Source organism: Bubalus kerabau, chromosome 16 (genome assembly GCF_029407905.1).
Source record: "Bubalus kerabau isolate K-KA32 ecotype Philippines breed swamp buffalo chromosome 16, PCC_UOA_SB_1v2, whole genome shotgun sequence".
Classification (NCBI taxonomy): domain Eukaryota; kingdom Metazoa; phylum Chordata; class Mammalia; order Artiodactyla; family Bovidae; genus Bubalus; species Bubalus kerabau.
Genome location: NC_073639.1, coordinates 35915519 through 35937278, shown reverse-complemented (window position 1 = coordinate 35937278; position 21760 = coordinate 35915519).

The window sequence follows — 21760 nt, the reverse complement described above, 5'->3', positions numbered from 1 at the left end:
GGACTGTGAAGTCAAATAGGCCTTAGGAAGCGTCACTACAAACAAAGCTAGTGGAGGTGATAGTATTCCAGCTGAGCTATTTCAAATCCTAAAAGATGATGCTGTGAAAGTGCTGCACTCAATATGCCAGCAAATTTGGAAAACTCAGCAGTGGCCACAGGACTGGTAAAGGTCAGTTTTCACTCCAATCCCAAAGAAGAAGTGAAGTAAAGTGAAGTGAAGTCACTCAGTCGTGTCAGACTCTTTGCAACCCCATGGACTGTAGCCTACCAGGCTTCTCAGACCATGGGATTTTCCAGGCAAGAGTACTGGAGTGGATTGCCATTTCCTTCTCCTGGGGATCTTCCCGACCCAGGGATCTAACCCAGGTCTCCCGCATTGTAGGCAGACGCTTTACCAAAGGCAATGCCAAAGAATGCTCAAACTACCGCACAATCGCACTCATCTCACATGCTAGTAAAGTAATGCTCAAATTCTCCAAGCCAGGCTTCAGCAATACGTGGACCGTGAGCTTCCAGATGTTTAAGCTGGACTTAGAAAAGGCAGAGGAACAAGAGATCAAATTGTGAACATCCGCTGGATCATCGAAAAAGCAAGAGAATTCCAGAAAAACATCTATTTCTGCTTTATTGACTATGCCAAAGCCTTTGACTGTGTGGATCACAAAAATAATTCTGAAAGAGAATGGGAATACCAGCCCACTTGACCTGCCTCTTGAGAAACCTGTATGCAGATCAGGAAGCAACAGTTAGAACTGGACATGGGACAACAGACTGGTTCCAAATAGAAAAAGAATACTGTATATTGTCAAGGCTGTATATTGTCACCCTGCTTGTTTAACTTATATGCAGAGTACATCCTGAGAAATGCTGGGCTAGATGATGCACAAGCTGGAATCAAGATTGCTGGGAGAAATATCAATAACCTCAGATATGCAGATGATACCACCCTTATGACAGAAAGTGAAGAAGAACTAAAGAGCCTCTTGATGAAAGTGAAAGTAGAGAGTGAAAAAGTTGGCTTAAAGCTCAACATTCAGAAAACGAAGATCATGGCATCCGGTCCCATCACTTCATGGCAAATAGATGGGGAAATAGTAGAAACTGTCAGACTTTATTTTTCTGGGCTCCAAAATCACTGCAGATGGTGACTGCAGCCATGAAATTAAAAGATGCTTACTCCTTGGAAGCAAAGTTATGAGCAACCTAGACAGAATATTAAAAAACAGAGACATTACTTTGTCAACAAAGGTCCGTCTAGTCAAGGCTATGATTTTTCCAGTAGTCATGTAAGGATGTGAGAGTTGGACTGTGAAGAAAGCTGAGTGCTGAAGAACTGATGCTTTTGAACTGTGGTGTTGGAGAAGACTCTTGAGAGTCCCTTGGACTGCAAGGAGATCCAACCAGTCCATCCTAAAGAGATCAGTCCTGGGTGTTCATTGGAAGGACTAATGTTGAAGCTGAAAGTCCAGTACTTTGGCCACCTCATGCAAATAGCTGACTCATTTGAAAAGATCTGATGCTGGGAAAGAGAGGGCAGAAGGAGAAGGGGACAACAAAGGATGAGATAGTTGTATGGCATCCTTGACTCAATGGACATGAGTTTGGGTAAATTCCGGGAGTTGGTGATGGACAGGGAGGCCTGGCATGCTGTGGTTCATGGGGTGGCAAAGAGTCGGATATGACTGTGACTGAAAGAGAAAGTCGCTTAGTTGTGTTCGCCTCTTTGCGACCCCATGGACTATACAGTCCATGGAATTCTCTAGGCCAGAATACTGGAGTGGGTAGCCTTTCCTTCTCCCTGGGATCTTCCCAACCCAGGGATAGAATGCAGGTCTCCTGCATTGCAGGCAGATTCTTTACTAGCTGAACCACAAGGGAATCCCCTATAATAATAAGAAGAGAAAATGTCAAGCAAAAAGAATGTAATCCCCAAATATTTCAAATTTAATGTAAATATAAATCAGCAGTTTTAAGAAGCTGAATCAACATTGAGCAGGTTATACATAACAAATGAGCATTAAGATATATTATAAAAAAATTCCAAAACCAAATCTTTAAGAGAACTAAAGGAAAAAAGAGACATATTTCATTTAAAGGAACTACATAAAGGTTAGATTTTTTTAGCCAGTTTTTTAAAATTAATTAATTTTTAATTGAGGGATAATTGCTTTACAGAATTTTGTTGTTTTCTATCAAATCTCAACATTTTTTAATAAAAAGTTTTTATTTAAGAACCTTTAACCTATAATTACATATCCAGCATAAAATATGCTAGGAAAATGCAGAGGAAATAAAGACATTTCTAAACAAAGTAAAGCTATGAGAACTTCATGCCAGCAAAGCTGCACTATGTCCAGTATTTATGATGATATTTACAGGCACAGATTGATTGTAAAGACACTTATGGACTCAAAGGAGAATGAAGAATGATATACGAAAAACACCCATCATGAAAAATGGAGTGCCTGTATTAATAATAAAGTCAATTTCAGAATGAGAAAGATTACCAGAAATAAAAAAAACATTTCACATTGATAAATGTTAATCATAAAAAGATAGTAATTCTGAAAGTATTAATGTATGCATATAGCTTCAAATATTGTCAAAATATGAAACTGAAGTGATAAGGAAGCAAACTGAGATTATAGTTGGAAATGTCAACAGTCCCACTCAGTCATTTATTAACTATATAGCAAATCAATAAGGGTATAAAAATCTTGAGAGATGTTATTGTATTAGTTGCTCAGTTATGTCCAACCCTTTGCGACCCCATGGACTATAGTCCACCAGGCTCCTCTGTCCATGGATACTATTAACCAAATAGAATTAACTGGCATTTATAGAAAACTATACCTAATCAGAATAGACTGTATTTTGTTTCAACCTCATATAGTTGAAACTAGAATAAGCTATGTTCCAGACCATAAAATAATTCTTAATAAATATGAAAGTTTTAAGAATGTGTTTTTGAAAAAAATGGTAGTATATTAGAAATCAATAACAAAAAACGTCTATAAAATACTCAACTATTTGGAAATTAAGCAGCATATTTTTAAATGGTCTATGAGTTGAAGAAATCATATAAGGGAAATTAGAATATATCAGTATTTTAAAATAAGTCATAACAAATCAAAATGTGAGGGATGTAGCTAAATTAGGGCTTAGTAACTAACTTTTAAATGTTTATAGAAGAGAAGAAATTTTAATGTCTACCCAGAGAAGCTAGAAAAAGAACAGCAAATTAAATTCAAAATAAGCAAAGGGGAAAAAATAGTAAATAGAATTAAATCAATTAAATTCAAAATAAGCAAAGGGGAAAAAATAGTAAATAGAATTAAATCAATTAAACACAAAATGGAGAAAATGGAAATAATGAGAACAAAACTTGATTCTTTAAAAATATTAATAAGATTGGTAAATCACTAACTAGAGTAATAAAAAAATGGAGAAAACACAACTCAATAATTTAGAAATTAAATTGATAAACCACTATAGATCCTTCAGAAGCATAATAAAATAATATTATGATAAAATTATTAATTTACTTAGATGTGAACAAATTCATTGAAAATAAATTACTAAAATATCTACATAGTAAATTTGCAAAATAATAATCTTATATATTAAAGTAATTGCTTTTTAATGACAAGCTTTCCATCTAAGAAAACTCCAGGCCACAAGCCTTATCAAAATTCTATTCTAAAATATTATAAGAAAAAATTTACAAAAACTCTTTCATAAAAGAGCAGTTAGTACTTTTCACCTTACTTTATAAGGCCAGTAATTTCAAAGACATTACCAAAAAAAGAAAGAAAGAAACTACACACTAATATCATTCGTTAACATTGGCCTCAGGTCAGCAAACATTTTCTTTCAGAGCTCACAGAGTAAATATTTTATACTTTGAGGGTCATATTGTTTCTGTAGAAACTGCTCAACTCTCCCATAGCCATATAAAAATGGTCATAGAGTATAGTTCAATGAATTGACAGCTAAGTTACAATAAAATTTTAATTATCAGACTAACCACTGATTTAGGTGCTATAAATCCTCAACAAATATTAGCAAAACTCACTCAGCAAGCTCCACAAATGTTAATATATACTGACCAAATTTTGTTTATCACAGGAATGCCAAACTTTTTAAATTAAAGATCAAGCAATATAATTCATTGTATTCATTACAGGAGAAACAAAAACATATTATTATCAATATATCAATAAATTTAGAAAGTATCAGACAAATCTAACAAATGCTTATAATAAAACTACCAGCATTTTAGCAATAGAATAAAGAAATTTCAGTTTGATGTAGCGCGTCTACAAAAAACAAAGCATTAAAACTATAGCTAGCATCACAATATATGTTAAAAATGGAAAACTTTCCCTTTAAGACTGCAAAAAAGGCATATATATATATATATATATATATATTCATCATTTGTATTCAAACTAGAGGTGCAATAAGTCAAGAGAAAGGAAAAAAAAAAAAAACAAGGTCATACCAGTTCAATAGGAAGAAATAATTGTCTGTATTAACAGAGGACATAATCTGGTTTGTAGAATATCCTAAGGAACAAAAACAAAAAACAATGCCGCAACAATAACCTACCAGTGCTAATAAAAGAATTTAGTAAAGTGATAAAATAATAGGTTAATGTGTATGCGTGTGTATGTATGTATAAATTGGAATTGCAATCACAATATCAGGTACAGCATTGTATTTTAATGTGATATAGTTAGGTATAAATTTAATAAAGCATGTTTAGGAAATATACAAAGAAAAATACAAATTAGAAATCAACAGCCCAGAGATAGCTTGAAAATGCCCATACATTTATCACCTAAGCATCCTATTTGCACTTAACCAATAGAACAAAATAAAAATTTGAAAGTAAAAATAAACAGCTTTGAATTGAATGATATTAAAGTTAGCTCATATTATAATTTGTAGCATGCAGGTAAACAAAACCACATTCAAGAAAAACTAAACAAACAAACAAACAGGGATCCATACCAGGGTAATGCAATGGAGCACTCAATATTGTTTTGCTGCCAATTCATACAAATTAATATATAGATACACACAATGGTAATAAAAATTTCAGCATATTGTTGGTAGAAATTGACCAACTGATTACAAAATATAACTCAAAGGACTTGGACAAAACAATGTCAATAAAAAAAAAAAAAAAAACAATGCTGGAGGAGTTTCACCACCTGAAATCACAATTTGCACACATCATCTACATTTACCAAGGTGGTTGATGGTATTAACATAAAGATAGACAACTAGATTAATGGAACAGAATGGAGTCCAGAAGTCAGTTCACATTTACATGGTCAATTTATTTTTAAACATAGCACCAAAATGACTCAATAAAGACGTTGACATCGTTTTAAAATATATGATACTAGAATACTTTGTTCTCTTGTTGTACAAGAAAATGTTTTCTTGGCCTTAAGTTAGCCATTTTCTTTTAATAGAGAATCGAAGAAACACTATAGAGCAGGAGAAAAAAATCAAAAATTCATTTGATAAGGAAACTGTATCCAGAATTACAATAATAATTACAACTATTACAATAATAACACAACCAAATTAAAAATTAGTCAAAAGATGCAAAAATAATTCACAAAATAAGATATACAAATGCCTAATAGGCACATGAATAAGTTGTTGCCATTATTAGTAATCAAAGAAATGCAAAATAAGACCTCAGTGAGATACTGCTACATACTTATTAGATTTCAAAATCAACACTCATTGTTGGCATGGATGTGGACATTAGTGATGAGAGGATAAAATGATTAATGTCATCTTGGAAATAAACTTCTCAGTTTCTCTTAAAGTTAAACATAAAGTTTGTTTTTTAACATGACCCTGCTGTTCCATACACTGTACTTAGGTATTTAATGAAGATAAGTGAAAATATATGTATACAAAAAAAAGTGCACAGGCATGTCCATAATGTAACAGGAATATTCAAGTTGCTCAAAACAGGAAATATCTAAATGTCCGCCAACTGGAGTCTGTCTAGGAAAAACGTATATGCGTGTAGTGGAGTAACTCTCAGCAAATTAACACAAAAAATGGAAAAAAGCTACTATAATGTGAAAAAATTGATGAACATCAGAAACATTATTCTATTCAGCTAATCAAAAGAAGCCAGATATTCCATGGTTAGATAAGAAATTCTGTTACAGTTTAATAAGAAACATATAAGAAAACACAACAGTGGTTGCTTCTTGACGGAGTGGGGAGAGATAATGGAATTTGGGAAGAAGCAGAAGGGCTCTTTCTCAAATGGTGAAAATATTTGTATTTTGATAGAAGTCTGAGTTATCAGGTGAAAGATATCTTCAAAAGGTGTTGAATTATACTGGAGAAGGCCATGGCACCCCACTCCAGTACTCTTGCCTGGAAAATCCCATGGGCGGAGGAGCCTGGTAGGCTGCAGTCCATGGGGTCGCTAAGAGTTGGATAGGACTGAACGACTTCACTTTCACTTATCACTTTCATGCATTGGAGAAGGAAATGGCAACCCACTCCAGTGTTCTTGCCTGAAGAATCCCAGGGACAGGGGAGCCTGGTGGGCTGTCGTCTATGGGGTCACACAGAGTTGGACACGACTAAAGTGACTTAGCAGCAGTTGAATTATACACTTAAATTTTATTAATTTCATTGGATGTAAAATATACCTCAATACAAAGATCCCCACACTCTGATATATATGTGCAATGCCCAGTGCAATTTAGAACATATCAGTGAAACATGTTGAAAAGCACAGACCAGATAATAGGAGTATGAAACATTTTAAGCATGGAATTTATATATTCACACTTTTCAATGATATATTTGTATTTTTGATAGATCGATAAGAAAACTGAATAGAGAATGAAATAGAAATTAGCAATGCTTGAGATAGGTTAACTTAAAATTGAGAAAATTGCCTTTCATTTAAAAAAAATTAAAAATGGTCTATTTCTCTGGTAAGAATTGCAAACATACAAATATCAGCTAGCCAGATGTCTAATTGAGTCAACCTCAGAAAACACATAATGAAAATTTAATAACTTGGTAATCAGTATATTCTTTTTTTTTTTTTTTTTTAATTTTATTTTATTTTTAAACTTTACATAACTGTATTAGATTTGCCAAATATAAAAATGAATCCGCCACAGGTATACATGTGTTCCCCATCCTGAACCCTCCTCCCTCCTCCCTCCCCATTCCATCCCTCTGGGTCGTCCCAGTGCACCAGCCCCAAGCATCCAGTATCGTGCATCGAACCTGGACTGGCAACTCATTTCATACATGATATTTACATGTTTCAATGCCATTCTCCCAAATCTTCCCACCCTCTCCCTCTCCCACAGAGTCCATAAGACTGTTCTATACATCAGTGTCTCTTTTGCTGTCTCGTACACAGGGTTATTGTTACCATCTTTCTAAATTCCATATATATGTGTTAGTATACTGTATTGGTGTTTTTCTTTCTGGCTTACTTCACTCTGTATAATAGGCTCCAGTTTCATCCACCTCATTAGAACTGATTCAAATGTATTCTTTTTAATGGCTGAATAATACTCCATTGTGTATATGTACCACCACTTTCTTATCCATTCATCTGCTGATGGACATCTAGGTTGCTTCCATGTCCTGGCTATTATAAACAGTGCTGCGATGAACATTGGGGTACTCGTGTCTCTTTCCCTTCTGGTTTTCTCAGTGTGTATGCCCAGCAGTGGGATTGCTGGATCATAAGGCATGTCTATTTCCAGTTTTTTAAGGAATCTCCACACTGTTCTCCATAGTGGCTGCACTAGTTTGCATTCCCACCAACAGTGTAAGAGGGTTCCCTTTTCTCCACACCCTCTCCAGCATTTATTACTTGTAGACTTTTGGATTGCAGCCATTCTGACTGGCGTGAAATGGTACCTCATAGTGGTTTTGATTTGCATTTCTCTGATAATGAGTGATGTTGAGCATCTTTTCATGTGTTTGTTAGCCATCTTTATGTCTTCTTTGGAGAAATGTCTATTTAGTTCTTTGGCCCATTTTTTGATTGGGTCATTTATTTTTCTGGAGTTGAGCTGTAGGAGTTGCTTGTATATTCTCGAGATTAGTTGTTTGTCAGTTGCTTCATTTGCTATTATCTTCTCCCATTCTGAAGGCTGTCTTTTCACCTTGCTAATAGTTTCCTTTGATGTGCAGAAGCTTTTAAGGTTAATTAGGTCCCATTTGTTTATTTTTGCTTTTATTTCCAATATTCTGGGAGGTGGGTCATAGAGGATCCTGCTGTGATGTATGTCAGAGAGTGTTTTGCCTATGTTCTCCTCTAGGAGTTTTATAGTTTCTGGTCTTACGTTTAGATCTTTAATCCATTTTGAGTTTATTTTTGTGTATGGTGTTAGAAAGTGTTCTAGTTTCATTCTTTTACAAGTGGTTGACCAGAGTTCCCAGCACCACTTGTTAAAGAGATTGTCTTTAATCCATTGTATATTCTTGCCTCCTTTGTCGAAGATAAGGTGTCCATATGTGCGTGGATTTATCTCTGGGCTTTCTATTTTGTTCCATTGATCTATATTTCTGTCTTTGTGCCAGTACCATACTGTCTTGATAACTGTGGCTTTGTAGTAGAGCCTGAAGTCAGGTAGGTTGATTCCTCCAGTTCCATTCTTCTTTCTCAAGATCGCTTTGGCTATTCGAGGTTTTTTGTTTTTCCATACAAATTGTGAAATTATTTGTTCTAGCTCTGTGAAGAATGCTGTTGGTAGCTTGATAGGGATTGCATTGAATCTATAGATTGCTTTGGGTAGTATACTCATTTTCACTACATTGATTCTTCCAATCCATGAACATGGTATATTTCTCCATCTGTTAGTGTCCTCTTTGATTTCTTTCACCAATGTTTTATAGTTTTCTATATATAGGTCTTTAGATTCTTTAGGTAGATATATTCCTAAGTATTTTATTCTTTCCGTTGCAATGGTGAATGGAATTGTTTCCTTAATTTCTCTTTCTGTTTTCTCATTATTAGTGTATAGGAATGCAAGGGATTTCTGTGTGTTGATTTTATATCCTGCAACTTTACTATAGTCATTGATTAGTTCTAGTAATTTTCTGGTGGAGTCTTTAGGGTTTTCTATGTAGAGGATCATGTCATCTGCAAACAGTGAGAGCTTTACTTCTTCTTTTCCAATTTGGATTCCTTTTATTTCTTTTTCTGCTCTGATTGCTGTGGCCAAAACTTCCAAAACTATGTTGAATAGTAATGGTGAAAGTGGGCACCCTTGTCTTGTTCCTGACTTTAGAGGAAATGCTTTCAATTTTTCACCATTGAGGATAATGTTTGCTGTGGGTTTGTCATATATAGCTTTGATTATGTTGAGGTAGGTTCCTTCTATTCCTGCTTTCTGGAGAGTTTTGATCATAAATGGATGTTGAATTTTGTCAAAGGCTTTCTCTGCATCTATTGAGATAATCATATGGTTTTTATTTTTCAATTTGTTAATGTGGTGTATTACATTGATTGATTTGCGGATATTGAAGAATCCTTGCATCCCTGGGATAAAGCCCACTTTGTCATGGTGTATGATCTTTTTAATGTGTTGTTGGATTCTGATTGCTAGAATTTTGTTAAGGATTTTTGCATCTATGTTCATCAGTGATATTGGCCTGTAGTTTTCTTTTTTTGTGGGATCTTTGTCAGGTTTTGGTATTAGGGTGATGGTGGCCTCATAGAATGAGTTTGGAAGTTTACCATCCTCTGCAATTTTCTGGAAGAGTTTGAGCAGGATAGGTGTTAGCTCTTCTCTAAATTTTTGGTAGAATTCAGCTGTGAAGCCGTCTGGACCTGGGCTTTTGTTTGCTGGAAGATTTTTGATTACAGTTTCAATTTCCGTGCTTGTGATGGGTCTGTTAAGATTTTCTATTTCTTCCTGATCGAGTTTTGGAAAGTTGTACTTTTCTAAGAATTTGTCCATTTCTTCCACGTTGTCCATTTTATTGGCATATAATTGTTGATAGTAGTCTCTTATGATCCTTTGTATTTCTGTGTTGTCTGTTGTGATCTCTCCATTTTCATTTCTAATTTTATTGATTTGATTTTTCTCCCTTTGTTTCTTGATGAGTCTGGCTAATGGTTTGTCAATTTTATTTATCCTTTCAAAGAACCAGCTTTTGGTTTTGTTGATTTTTGCTATGGTCTCTTTTGTTTCTTTTGCATTTATTTCTGCTCTAATTTTTAAGATTTCTTTCCTTCTACTAACCCTGGGGTTCTTCATTTCTTCCTTTTCTAGTTGCTTTAGGTGTAGAGTTAGGTTGTTTATTTGACTTTTTTCTTGTTTCTTGAGGTGTGCCTGTATTGCTATGAACTTTCCCCTTAGGACTGCTTTTACCGTGTCCCACAGGTTTTGGGTTGTTGTGTTTTCATTTTCATTCGTTTCTATGCAAATTTTGATTTCTTTTTTGATTTCTTCTGTGATTTGTTGGTTATTCAGCAGCGTGTTGTTCAGCCTCCATATGTTGGATTTTTTAATAGTTTTTCTCCTGTAATTGAGATCTAATCTTACTGCATTGTGGTCAGAAAAGATGCTTGGAATGATTTCTATTTTTTTGAATTTACCAAGGCTAGCTTTATGGCCCAGGATGTGATCTATCCTGGAGAAGGTTCCATGTGCACTTGAGAAGAAGGTGAAATTCATTGTTTTGGGATGAAATGTCCTATAGATATCAATTAGGTCTAACTGGTCTATTGTATCGTTTAAAGTTTGTGTTTCCTTGTTAATTTTCTGTTTAGTTGATCTATCCATAGGTGTGAGTGGGGTATTAAAGTCTCCCACTATTATTGTGTTATTGTTAATTTCTTCTTTCATACTTGTTAGCATTTGTCTTACATACTGCGGTGCTCCCGTGTTGGGTGCATATATATTTATAATTGTTATATCTTCTTCTTGGATTGATCCTTTGATCATTATGTAGTGACCATCTTTGTCTCTTTTCACAGTCTTTGTTTTAAAGTCTATTTTATCTGATATGAGTATTGCTACTCCTGCTTTCTTTTGGTCCCTATTCGCATGGAAAATCTTTTTCCAGCCCTTCACTTTCAGTCTGTATGTGTCCCCTGTTTTGAGGTGGGTCTCTTGTAGACAACATATGCAGGGGTCTTGTTTTTGTATCCATTCAGCCAGTCTTTGTCTTTTGGTTGGGGCATTCAACCCATTTACGTTTAAGGTAATTACTGATAAGTATGACCCCGTTGCCATTTACTTTATTGTTTTGGGTTCGAATTTATACACAATTTTTGTGTTTCCTGTCTAGAGAATATCCTTTAGTATTTGTTGGAGAGCTGGTTTGGTGGTGCAGAATTCTCTCAGCTTTTGCTTGTCTGAAAAGCTTTTGATTTCTCCTTCATACTTGAATGAGATCCTTGCTGGGTACAATAATCTTGGCTGTAGATTATTTTCTTTCATCATTTTAAGTATGTCTTGCCATTCCCTCCTGGCTTGAAGAGTTTCTATTGAAAGATCAGCTGTTATCCTTATGGGAATTCCCTTGTGTGTTATTTGTTGTTTTTCCCTTGCTGCTTTTAATATTTGTTCTTTGTGTTTGATCTTTGTTAATTTGATTACTATGTGTCTTGGGGTGTTTCGCCTTGGGTTTATCCTATTTGGGACTCTCTGGGTTTCTTGGACTTGGGTGATTATTTCCTTCCCCATTTTAGGGAAGTTTTCAACTATTATCTCCTCAAGTATTTTCTCATGGTCTTTCTTTTTGTCTTCTTCTTCTGGGACCCCTATGATTCGAATGTTGTAGCGTTTAATATTGTCCTGGAGGTCTCTGAGATTGTCCTCATTTCTTTTAATTCGTTTTTCTTTTATCCTCTCTGATTCATTTATTTCTACCATTCTATCTTCTAATTCACTAATCCTATCTTCTGCCTCTGTTATTCTACTATTTGTTGCCTCCAGAGTGTTTTTAATTTCACTTATTGCATTATTCATTATATATTGACTCTTTTTTATTTCTTCTAAGTCCTTGTTAAACCTTTCTTGCATCTTCTCAATCCTTGCCTCCAGGCTATTTATCTGTGATTCCATTTTAATTTCAAGATTTTGGATCAATTTCACTATCATTATTCGGAATTCTTTATCAGGTAGATTCCCTATCTCTTCCTCTTTGGTTTGGTTTGGTGGGCATTTATCCTGTTCCTTTATCTGCTGGCTATTCCTCTGTCTCTTCATCTTGTTTAAATTGCTGAGTTTGGGGTGTCCTTTCTGTATTCTGGCAGTTTGTGGAGTTCTCTTTATTGTGGCGTTTCCTCGCTGTGTGTGGGTTTGTACAGGTGGCTTGTCAAGGTTTCCTGGTTAGGGAAGCTTTTGTCGATGTTCTGGTGGATGGAGCTGTATTTCTTCTCTCTGGAGTGTAATGAAATGTCCAGTAATGAGTTATGAGATGTCTATGGTTTTGGGGTGACTTTGGGCAGCCTGTATCTTGAAGCTCAGGGCTGTGTTCCTTTGTTGCTGGAGAATTTGCTTGTTATGTCTTTCCCTGGAACTTGTTGGCCCTTGTGTGGTGCTTGGTTTCAGTGTCGGTATGGAGGCGTTTGATGAGCTCCTGTCAATTAATGTTCCTTGGAGTCAGGAGTTCCCTGGAGTCAGGGATTGGACTTAAGCCTCCTACTTCCAGTTATCGGTCTTAATTTTACAGTAGTTTCAAAACTTCTCCTTCTATACAGCACCACTGATAAAACATCTACGTTAAAGATGAAAAGTTTCTCTACTGTGAGGGTCACTCAGAGAGGTTCACAGCGTTACATGGAGAAGAGAAGAGGGAGGAGGGAGTTAGAGGTGACCCAAATGAGATGAGGTGGAATCAATAGTGGAGAGAGTGGGCTAGCCAGTAGTCACTTCCTTATGTGCACTCCACAACTGGACCACTCAGAGATGTTCACGGAGTTATACAGGGAAGAGAAGAAGGAGGCAGGAGACAGAGGTGGCCAGAAGGATAAAAGGGGGAAATGAAAAGGCGGGAGACAGATCCAGCCAGTAATCAGTTCCTTAAGTGTTCTCCTCCGTCTGGAACACACAGAAATTCACAGAGTTGGGTAGAGTAGAGAGGGGTTAGGGAGGAGATACAGGTGACCTGGTGGAGAAAATGGAGAGTCCAAAGGGAGAGAGAGCAGTCAAGCCAGTAATCTCGTACACTAGTGAAAAATGGGTCCTGAAGATTGGGTTCTTAAAGGTACAAAATTGGTAACAAATACATAAAAACAAAAATTAGAAATTAGAGTAGAGTTTGGAATTTCAAAAATGCGATGTTAATGAAAAGGAGAAGGAAAAGAAAGAGAGAAAAAACGAACAAAGAAAAACAAACAAGGTCGTGAAAGTAATAAAGAAACTACAGGTACAAAATTGATAACTAATACCAAACAGCAAAAATTAAAAATCCAGAGTAGAGTTTGGAATTTCAAAAATACAACGTTAAAAAAAAAAAAAAAAAAAAAGAAGAAGAAGAAAAATAAAGAGAGAAAACAAACAAACCAACAAAAACAATGTCGCAAAAATTATAAAGAAAATACAGGTACAAAATTGATATCAAACACCAAAAAGCATAAATTAAAAATCTTGAGTAGAGTTTGGAATTGCAGATATACGATGTTATATAAAAGAAGAAGAGAAAGAAACAGAGGAAAAAAAAAAGTCACAGCAATTATGAAAAAAACTATAGGTACAAAATTGATAACATATATCAAAAGGCTAAAATTAAAAATCTAGAGTAGAGTTTGGAATTTCAAAAATGCAATGTTAAAGAAAAGAAGAAAAAGAAAAAAGAAAAAAAAAAAAAAAAAACCACGGTCAAAAAATTATAAAATATATATATGAAGTTTGCTGAAGAAGAAAAAAAAAAAATAGGGTCTTTTTTTTTTTTTTGCAAAGTAATAGTTATAAAAGTGAAAATTAAAGGACAATAGAGGACTTAAAAAAATTTTTTTTTTAATTAAAAAAAAAAGAAAGAAAGATTGATCGTAAAAATAGTAAAAATATATCTAGGTCTTTCTCTGGTTTTGTTGTGAGTATTGTGGGTTCAGTTCATTTTTGGCAGTTCCTTAGTCCGACTTATATTTCTCAAGATCTATAGGCCCCTTCCTATGTAATCCGTAGTAACCACAGGGTTTTAATCTATGGCCTGTAGCTTCCAAGGCGTTTCCCTCTGTTAGAGCTTCTTCTGTTTGCTGGTCTCTTCAGTGTCTGGTTCCCGCCCTGACACAAAGGGGACGGTGGAGGACCCTATTTTTTTTTTTTTTTTTTTTTTAATTTAGGCTCACTTGTTCAGCCGCGCTGTGGGGAGGGAGGGAGGGATGCTGCAAACAGATAACACTGGCGTGCGCTCGAAGTGCCTCGGCCACACTGGGTCTGCCCCCGCTCACGGCGCGTGTAACCTCCCTGCCCACACTGCTTGGGCTCTAGGTTGTTCCGCCGGGAACAATCAGAGGCCGGCCCTGGACTGAGCTCCCAGGTCCAAGCCGCTCAGGTTCAGGCACTCGGGTAGTCCTCAGAGGCGCAGACTCGGTTGGGCCTGCGTTTTGTGTTCTTCCCAGGTCGAGCAGCTCAGGCGATGAGGTGCTTGGCGGGCGCCAATGCTGCGACTTATCGCCTCCCCGCCACTCGGTTATCTGGGTGTAAAACCGGCGCACCTTCTCAGGCAGATGTTGACCGTCCAGACCCCCAAGAAGCTTTAGTTAGCAAAGAAGCCTGCTTACAGTTTTATAGATAGTGTCTCTCTGGGGCTGCGATTGCCCCCTTCCGGCTCTGGTTGCCCGTCACCGGAGGGGGAGGTCTGCAGCCGGCTATCTCTGTTCAGTCCTTTGTTCTGTGCGCGGGCCTGGCGGTGTCTTAGGTTAGGGCTGGCTTTTCGCGTGGTAGATATCCCACAGTCTGGTTTGCTAGCCCAAATTATTTCGCTCAGATAGCGCTCAGGACATTCAGCCCGATTCTTACTCTAAGGGACACAACCCGCGCCGCGCTTCCCTGCCCAGCCCCTGCGTGCTAATGCCGTGTGCAGGCGTCTGCGCTGCTTCTCCGCTGGGGGAGTTCCCGTAGGGCTCACAATCCGCGATTTTTAATTGTTTATTTTTTTTTTCCCCTCCCTTTTATGTTGCCCTCTGTGCTTCCAAAGCTCGGCACAGATTCGGCAGTGAGAGGGTTTCCTGGTGTTTGGAAACTTCTCTCTTTTTAAGACTCCCTTCCCGGGACGGAACTCCGTCCCTCCCTCTTTTGTCTCTTTTTTTGTCTTTTATATTTTTTCCTACCTCCTTTCGAAGAGTTGGGCTGCTTTTCTGGGTGCCTGATGTCCTCTGCCGGCATTCGGAAGTTGTTTTGTGGAATTTACTCGATGTTTAAATGCTCTTTTGATGAATTTGTGGGGGAGAAAGTGTTCTCCCCGTCCTACTCCTCCGCCATCTTGGCTCCTCCCCTCAGTATATTCTTATGTAAAGTCAAATATCCATGACTTAAGATAATATTTAGCATTTTATGAAATAAAGACTTCGTATTTCTATATACTCAATCTCTCACCCTAAAGTCATATTTTCAAACATTTTGGATACATCAGCCATCTTTAATGTACAAGCTTACAATTTTCCTTTGGATTTTATTTTATAATTTTGACATCATGTGATAAAGAAATGAATCAAAGAAAAATAAATATTTTATATCATTTATATCATTATGCTATTAAATTATATTAGTTATGTACTTAATGTATGTAACAATGTTGGTATTGCTCTCCATACATAAAAGTGAATTTAAAGGTTTTCTCTCATACAAGTGATGCTTGCTTCTTAATATACTTCATAAAATTATTGAAACAGTTGACTTGATTTTAAGTGAAGATTTTCAATGACATATTATTATAGTATTGATTTTGAGATTGTATCTATTTTAATTCACATATCATAACCTCAGCTTTGCTTTTGCTGACAGTTCTAATTAAAGATGTTCTTTACACCTCCCACTTTACCACACAACATGTACCTTCATGCATTATTTTGTTTCATTTTGTCCATGTTAATTATCCCTATCTGAAATAATTTTTGCTTACAAGTTACTTTCTATGTCCACTCACTATTATATACATTTTACAGTGGCATACATTTTACAATGGCAGAGATTTTTCTTGTTTATGTAATATCCTCAGTGTCTACAATATTGCCAAGTTCTTAAAATGTTCTTAAAGTATTTGAATGAGTAAATAAAATGATGAATGAATAAATGTTCTAAAAGTATCTAAAATAGTAGGCATGTATTGCATGTCTTTTATTACATTTCTTTTTACATCCATTTGTTAAATAAAAAAGAGAAAGAGTCATGTTTTCTGTTCTTTTTCTCCATTTTTTTTTTTTTCCTGACTAATGTTGAGAAGTCGAGGGTGGAAAAGAATCAGAACTGTGGGATTGTAAAAATAATTGTTCAACATGGTTTGTTTAAATGATCATAACCAAACTCTAATTCATGTCACAATGGGAATAATTCTTGTTTTAAGAAATGGATTAGAAAAACCTCAAGCTTCAGTTCTTAAAATTTTGCATGTAAGTAGATAAGTAGGTTTAAGAAAAGGTCATTGAAATTACAACCATTTATTAAATAAAAAATGATCTGTAGCCAAAGCCCCAAAGTTTTTTATCTTGATGAGCAGAGTAGGAACAGCTAAATCTGGTTCAAATCAGCTTTAGGTAAATGATTATTAGATCCCATCAGCCAGTGATTTTGCTTTCTCTCATCCTCTGCTAAGAAAAAAACAAATTAACAAAACTTTCCAGTGCCACACTCTACTTCTCTCAATATGAGATACATTTTTATAAAAAATCATGTTAATTGAAAGTAATAGTCTTTGCTGCTCCTGCTGCTGCTGCTGAAGTCGCTTCAGTCGTGTCCTACCCTGTACTACCCCATAGACGGCAGCCCACCTGGCTCCACCATCCAAGGGATTTTCCAGGCAAGAACACTGGAGTGGGTTGCCATTTCCCTCTCCAATACATGAAAGTGAAAAGTGAAAGTGAAGTCACTCAGCAGTGCCAGACCCTTTGCAACCCCATGGACTGCAGCCCACCAGGCTCCTCCATCCATGGGACTCTCCAGGCAAGAGTACTGGAGTGGGGTGCCATTGCCTTCTCCTTAAAGACTACAGATGAGCTTAATTACTCAAGAACCAGTTTGAATGTGTTCAATCAAATAGTCTGAACAATCTTAGTTCAATCAAGCAGCAAAAAATTTTCCCAAACCACAGATAGGTGCTGGATACTGTTTTAATTTTAGCTAATTAAAAATGTTTGATCTATAATGGTGGATCTCAGTGGGGGATCATTAAAAGAAAATAATCCATGCAAGTTTCAGGTTAACACCTAGTCTATAGAGTTTGTATCTGATTTAATCAAGTGCTTAACATTATTTGTTGACATATCTAATAAAGCTATTATTTAAAATTTAAATGTGATAGGTATACAATTTTATGTTAGTTTCAGATATACTAAGATATGCAGCATTTTTTGACTTCCCAGGTGGTGCTAATGGTAAAGAACCCATCTGCCAGTGCAGGAAATGGAAAAGTCATGGGTTTGATCCTTGGGTCAGGAAGATCCCCTGGAAGAGGGCATGGCAACCCGCTCCAGTATTCTTCCCTGGAGAATCCCCATGGATGGAGGAGCCTGGTGGGCTACAGTCCATTGAGTCACAAAAAGCTGGATAACTGAAGCGACTTAGCATGCATTCATGCATACAGCACATTTTATGTGTCTCTTGGCCATCTGTATGTCATCTTTGAAAAATTTCTGTTTAGATCTTCTACCCAGTTTTTGAGCAGGTTGCATTTTTTTTTTTTTTTTGATGTTGAGTTGTATGAGCTCTTTGTATATTAACCATATATATATATATATATATATATATATATATGTATATATCCTTTGTAAATATTTTCTTCCATTCAGTAAGCTGCCTTTTTGTTTTGTTGATAGTTCCCTTTGCTCTGCAAAAGTTTTTCATTTGATGCAGTCCCATTTGTTTATTTTTGCTTTTGTTTCCTTTGCTTGAGAAGACAGATCCCAAAAATATTGCTAAGACGCAAGTCAAAGATTGCACTGCCTTGGTTTTCTACTAGGGTTTTATGGTTTCAGAGCCTACATTTAAGATTCTAATCAACTATAAGTTTATTTTTATATATACTGTAAAATAGTCTAGTTTGACTTACATTCCAGTCTTCCCAAAACCATTTATTGAAGAAGTATCTTTTCATTGTATGTTCTTTTTCTCCTTTGTTGTAGATTGTTGTAAGTCTTATCCAACTCTTTTGTGACTAATTGACCATATAAATGTCATACATTTGGGGGCTCTTTATTCTGTTTCATTGATGCATGTCTGTTTTTGTGCCAATACTATATTGTTTTGATTGCTGTAGCTTTGTAGTATAGCTTGAAATCAGGCAGTGGGACACCTTCAACTTTGTTCTTTTTCAAGATTGTTTTGGTTATTCTGTGTCTTTTGTACTTTCATATCTGCACAAATGGGTTCCTGGGAGAACCCATTTGTGCAGAACCCAGGTTTGATCCCTGGGTTGGGAAGATCCCCTGCAGAAGTGAATGGCAACCCACTCAGGTATTCTTGCCTGGAGAATTCCTGGCAGGCTACAGTCCATTGGGTAACAAAGAGTTGGACACAACTGAACAACTAACACACACATACAAATTTTATAATTATTTGTATGGATTAAAAATCCATTCATGAATACTGCAATAGCTTATCAAGTTAATTTACGTTATAAAATATTTACAAAAATGATCAGTATCCTTTAATAGATATAGTTTTACACATTAAGTAGTAGTTTAAATAGTTGATCTTTGTTAATATCCAAAATAATGAAAGCTGCTCAATGACTTCTCTGAATAATAATTTTTTGATTGTCAGCAGTGAATTTCTGCAAAATAAAATGCAACTTAAATATGTAATTTTCTAATGAAAGTGAAAGTGTTAGTTGCTCAGTTGTGTCCAACTCTGTGACCCCATGAACTATATCCTCTGCCCATGGGATTCTCCAGGCAAGAATACTGGAGTGGGTTGCCATTCCCTTCTCCAAGAGATCTTCCCAACCCAGGGATCAAACCTAGGCCTCCTACAATGGCAGGCAGATTCTTTACCATCTGAACCATCAGGGTCATATTTAGTATGTATCAGCTACATGCAAAATAGTTTATCTCAGTACCAGAGAGAAAATAGAAATCATTTAAGTCAAATATCAGTAAGCCAATTTGCCTTTTTCTAATTGAAACAAAATGATTTTCATATGTCTTCAACTTTGAGCCCATTTCCAATTTGGATACAACAGAAAAATAATTCTATTTCACATTTATCAATATATCTATTAATAGACACACAGTTACAAACACACTCACATTATCTTAACTCTCACTATTTGAAATCTTGCAGAGCAAACTAAGAAAACTAAAAGACTTGAATATCTTAAAAAGTATATATCTATATATTCCACTTATGTTTCAGATCAGATCAGTCGCTCAGTCGTGTCCGACTCTTTGCGAACCCATGAATCGCAGCACACCAGGACTTCTTGTCCATCACCAACTCCCGGAGTTCACTGAGACTCACGTCCATCCAGTCAGTGATGTCATCCAGCCATCTCATCCTCTGTCGTCCCCTTCTCCTCCTGCCCCCAATCCCTCCCAGCATCAGAGTCTTTTCCAATGAGTCAACTCTTCGCATGAGGTGGCCAAAGTACTGGAGTTTCAGCTTTAGCATCATTCCTTCAAGAGAAATCCCAGGGCTGATCTCTTTCAGAATGGACTGGTTGGATCTCCTTGCAATCCAAGGGACTCTCAAGAGTCTTCTCCAACACCACAGTTCAAAAGCATCAATTCTTTGGCACTCAGCTTTCTTCACAGTCCAACTCTCACATCCATACATGACCACAGGAAAAACCATAGCCTTGACTAGATGAACATGTATTGTGTATTTATTATATGCAATGATTTCTTTTATCTTCTTACAAATACCAAGATATCTATTCTCTATAATATTCTTATGATAAATTTATATTTATTATCCAGATTTTGCAAATAGGGAAAAGGAGAGCAACTGCCCAAGGTCACATATCTTGTAAATTAAAAGTGAACTTTTTAACTGAGAAAGCCAAGTTCTCAAACACATTCTTATACTGCCTCTCATATAAATTTTTTATTTCTTTTGTTCTCAAACTCATGCACAGTTTGTCTTAAAAGATGATTTTAAGGAATGTATTATTTGACAGAAAGTGATTCAAAGAACGTTTCTTCTGTTACTGATGTTTCCATAAGTGAGAATATATTTGAGATGGGCATTTTTAAAGCAATGTCTAACAAACCCAGTAAAGATTTTACTCATTCAAATGATTTGGCAATGAAAAATTTTATAAGTTTTGGGTAGATTTTCAACTGTGTGAAATGATATCATGAGAAAGACATTTAAAAAAACAATTATTGCCCACACAATAATTGATTCGAGAATAACTGTTGTTGCACATATAGTCTTGCAAGCCAATACAGCCATTATTTTTCTCCCTGAACTGCAAGATAACAGGGTCGCAACTGACCACCCACAAGTTTGATCAATCTAGCAAATACTTCCAGACTTTTCTGGGAGTTCATGACTTTTCATTAGCAAACCCCATTCTTAAATTCTTGTTTACCCAAATGGTTATTTTCATTTGATAGAATATTTAAAAGTAGTTTACAGTATTCACAATAGTGCACTGAATTTTAAGTGGATTTTAGCCATATTATAAAACTAGAAATGTTTATTAAAACCATATTTTTGAATTAAGTTCCTTCAAGGATTCAGATTGTATACAGTGTTATTGTGTAGGAAAGTACCATAATTCTCAAGAAGCGGTGCATTTTTCATTTAGACATGAGTTTCTATGACAAATTTACATTTTCATTTGATCATCTAGTAAATAACAACATAAAATTCTTCACAAATGCCAGAATTACAATTATATAATCCTCTGGGTACTCTTAATTTGGAGAAGCTTGTTTTGATCATTTGTAGGGATATATAATGCTTTGTGGTAATACTTTTTAAAATATTTAGTGTAGTCTTTCAATATTATAGACATTTTTGATGAATGTAATATATATATATACACATATATGTATTTAGTTGGTTCTGTCCCACATTTGCTTTTTATATTTCAGGCTAGAATATAAAAGCATCTATTGTTCTTTTTTTTGTTTTGTTTTGTTTTTTAATTTTATTTTATTTTTAAACTTTACAGTATTGTATTAGTTTTGCCAAATATCAAAATGAATCCACCACAGGTATACATGTGCTCCCCATCCTGAACCCTCCTCCCTCCTCCCTCCTCCCTCCCCATACCATCCCTCTGGGTCGTCCCAGTGCACTAGCCCCAAGCATCCAGTATCGTGCATCCAACCTGGACTGGCAACTCGTTTCATACATGATATTATACATGTTTCAATGCCATTCTCCTAAATCTTCCCACCCTCTCCCTCTCCAACAGAGTCCATAAGACTGTTCTATACATCAGTGTCTCTTTTGCTGTCTCGTACATAGGGTTATTGTTACCATCTTTCAAAATTCCATATATATGCGTTAGTATACTATATTGGTGTTTTTCTTTCTGGCTTACTTCACTCTGTGTAATAGGCTCCAGTTTCATCCACCTCATTAGAACTGATTCAAATGTATTCT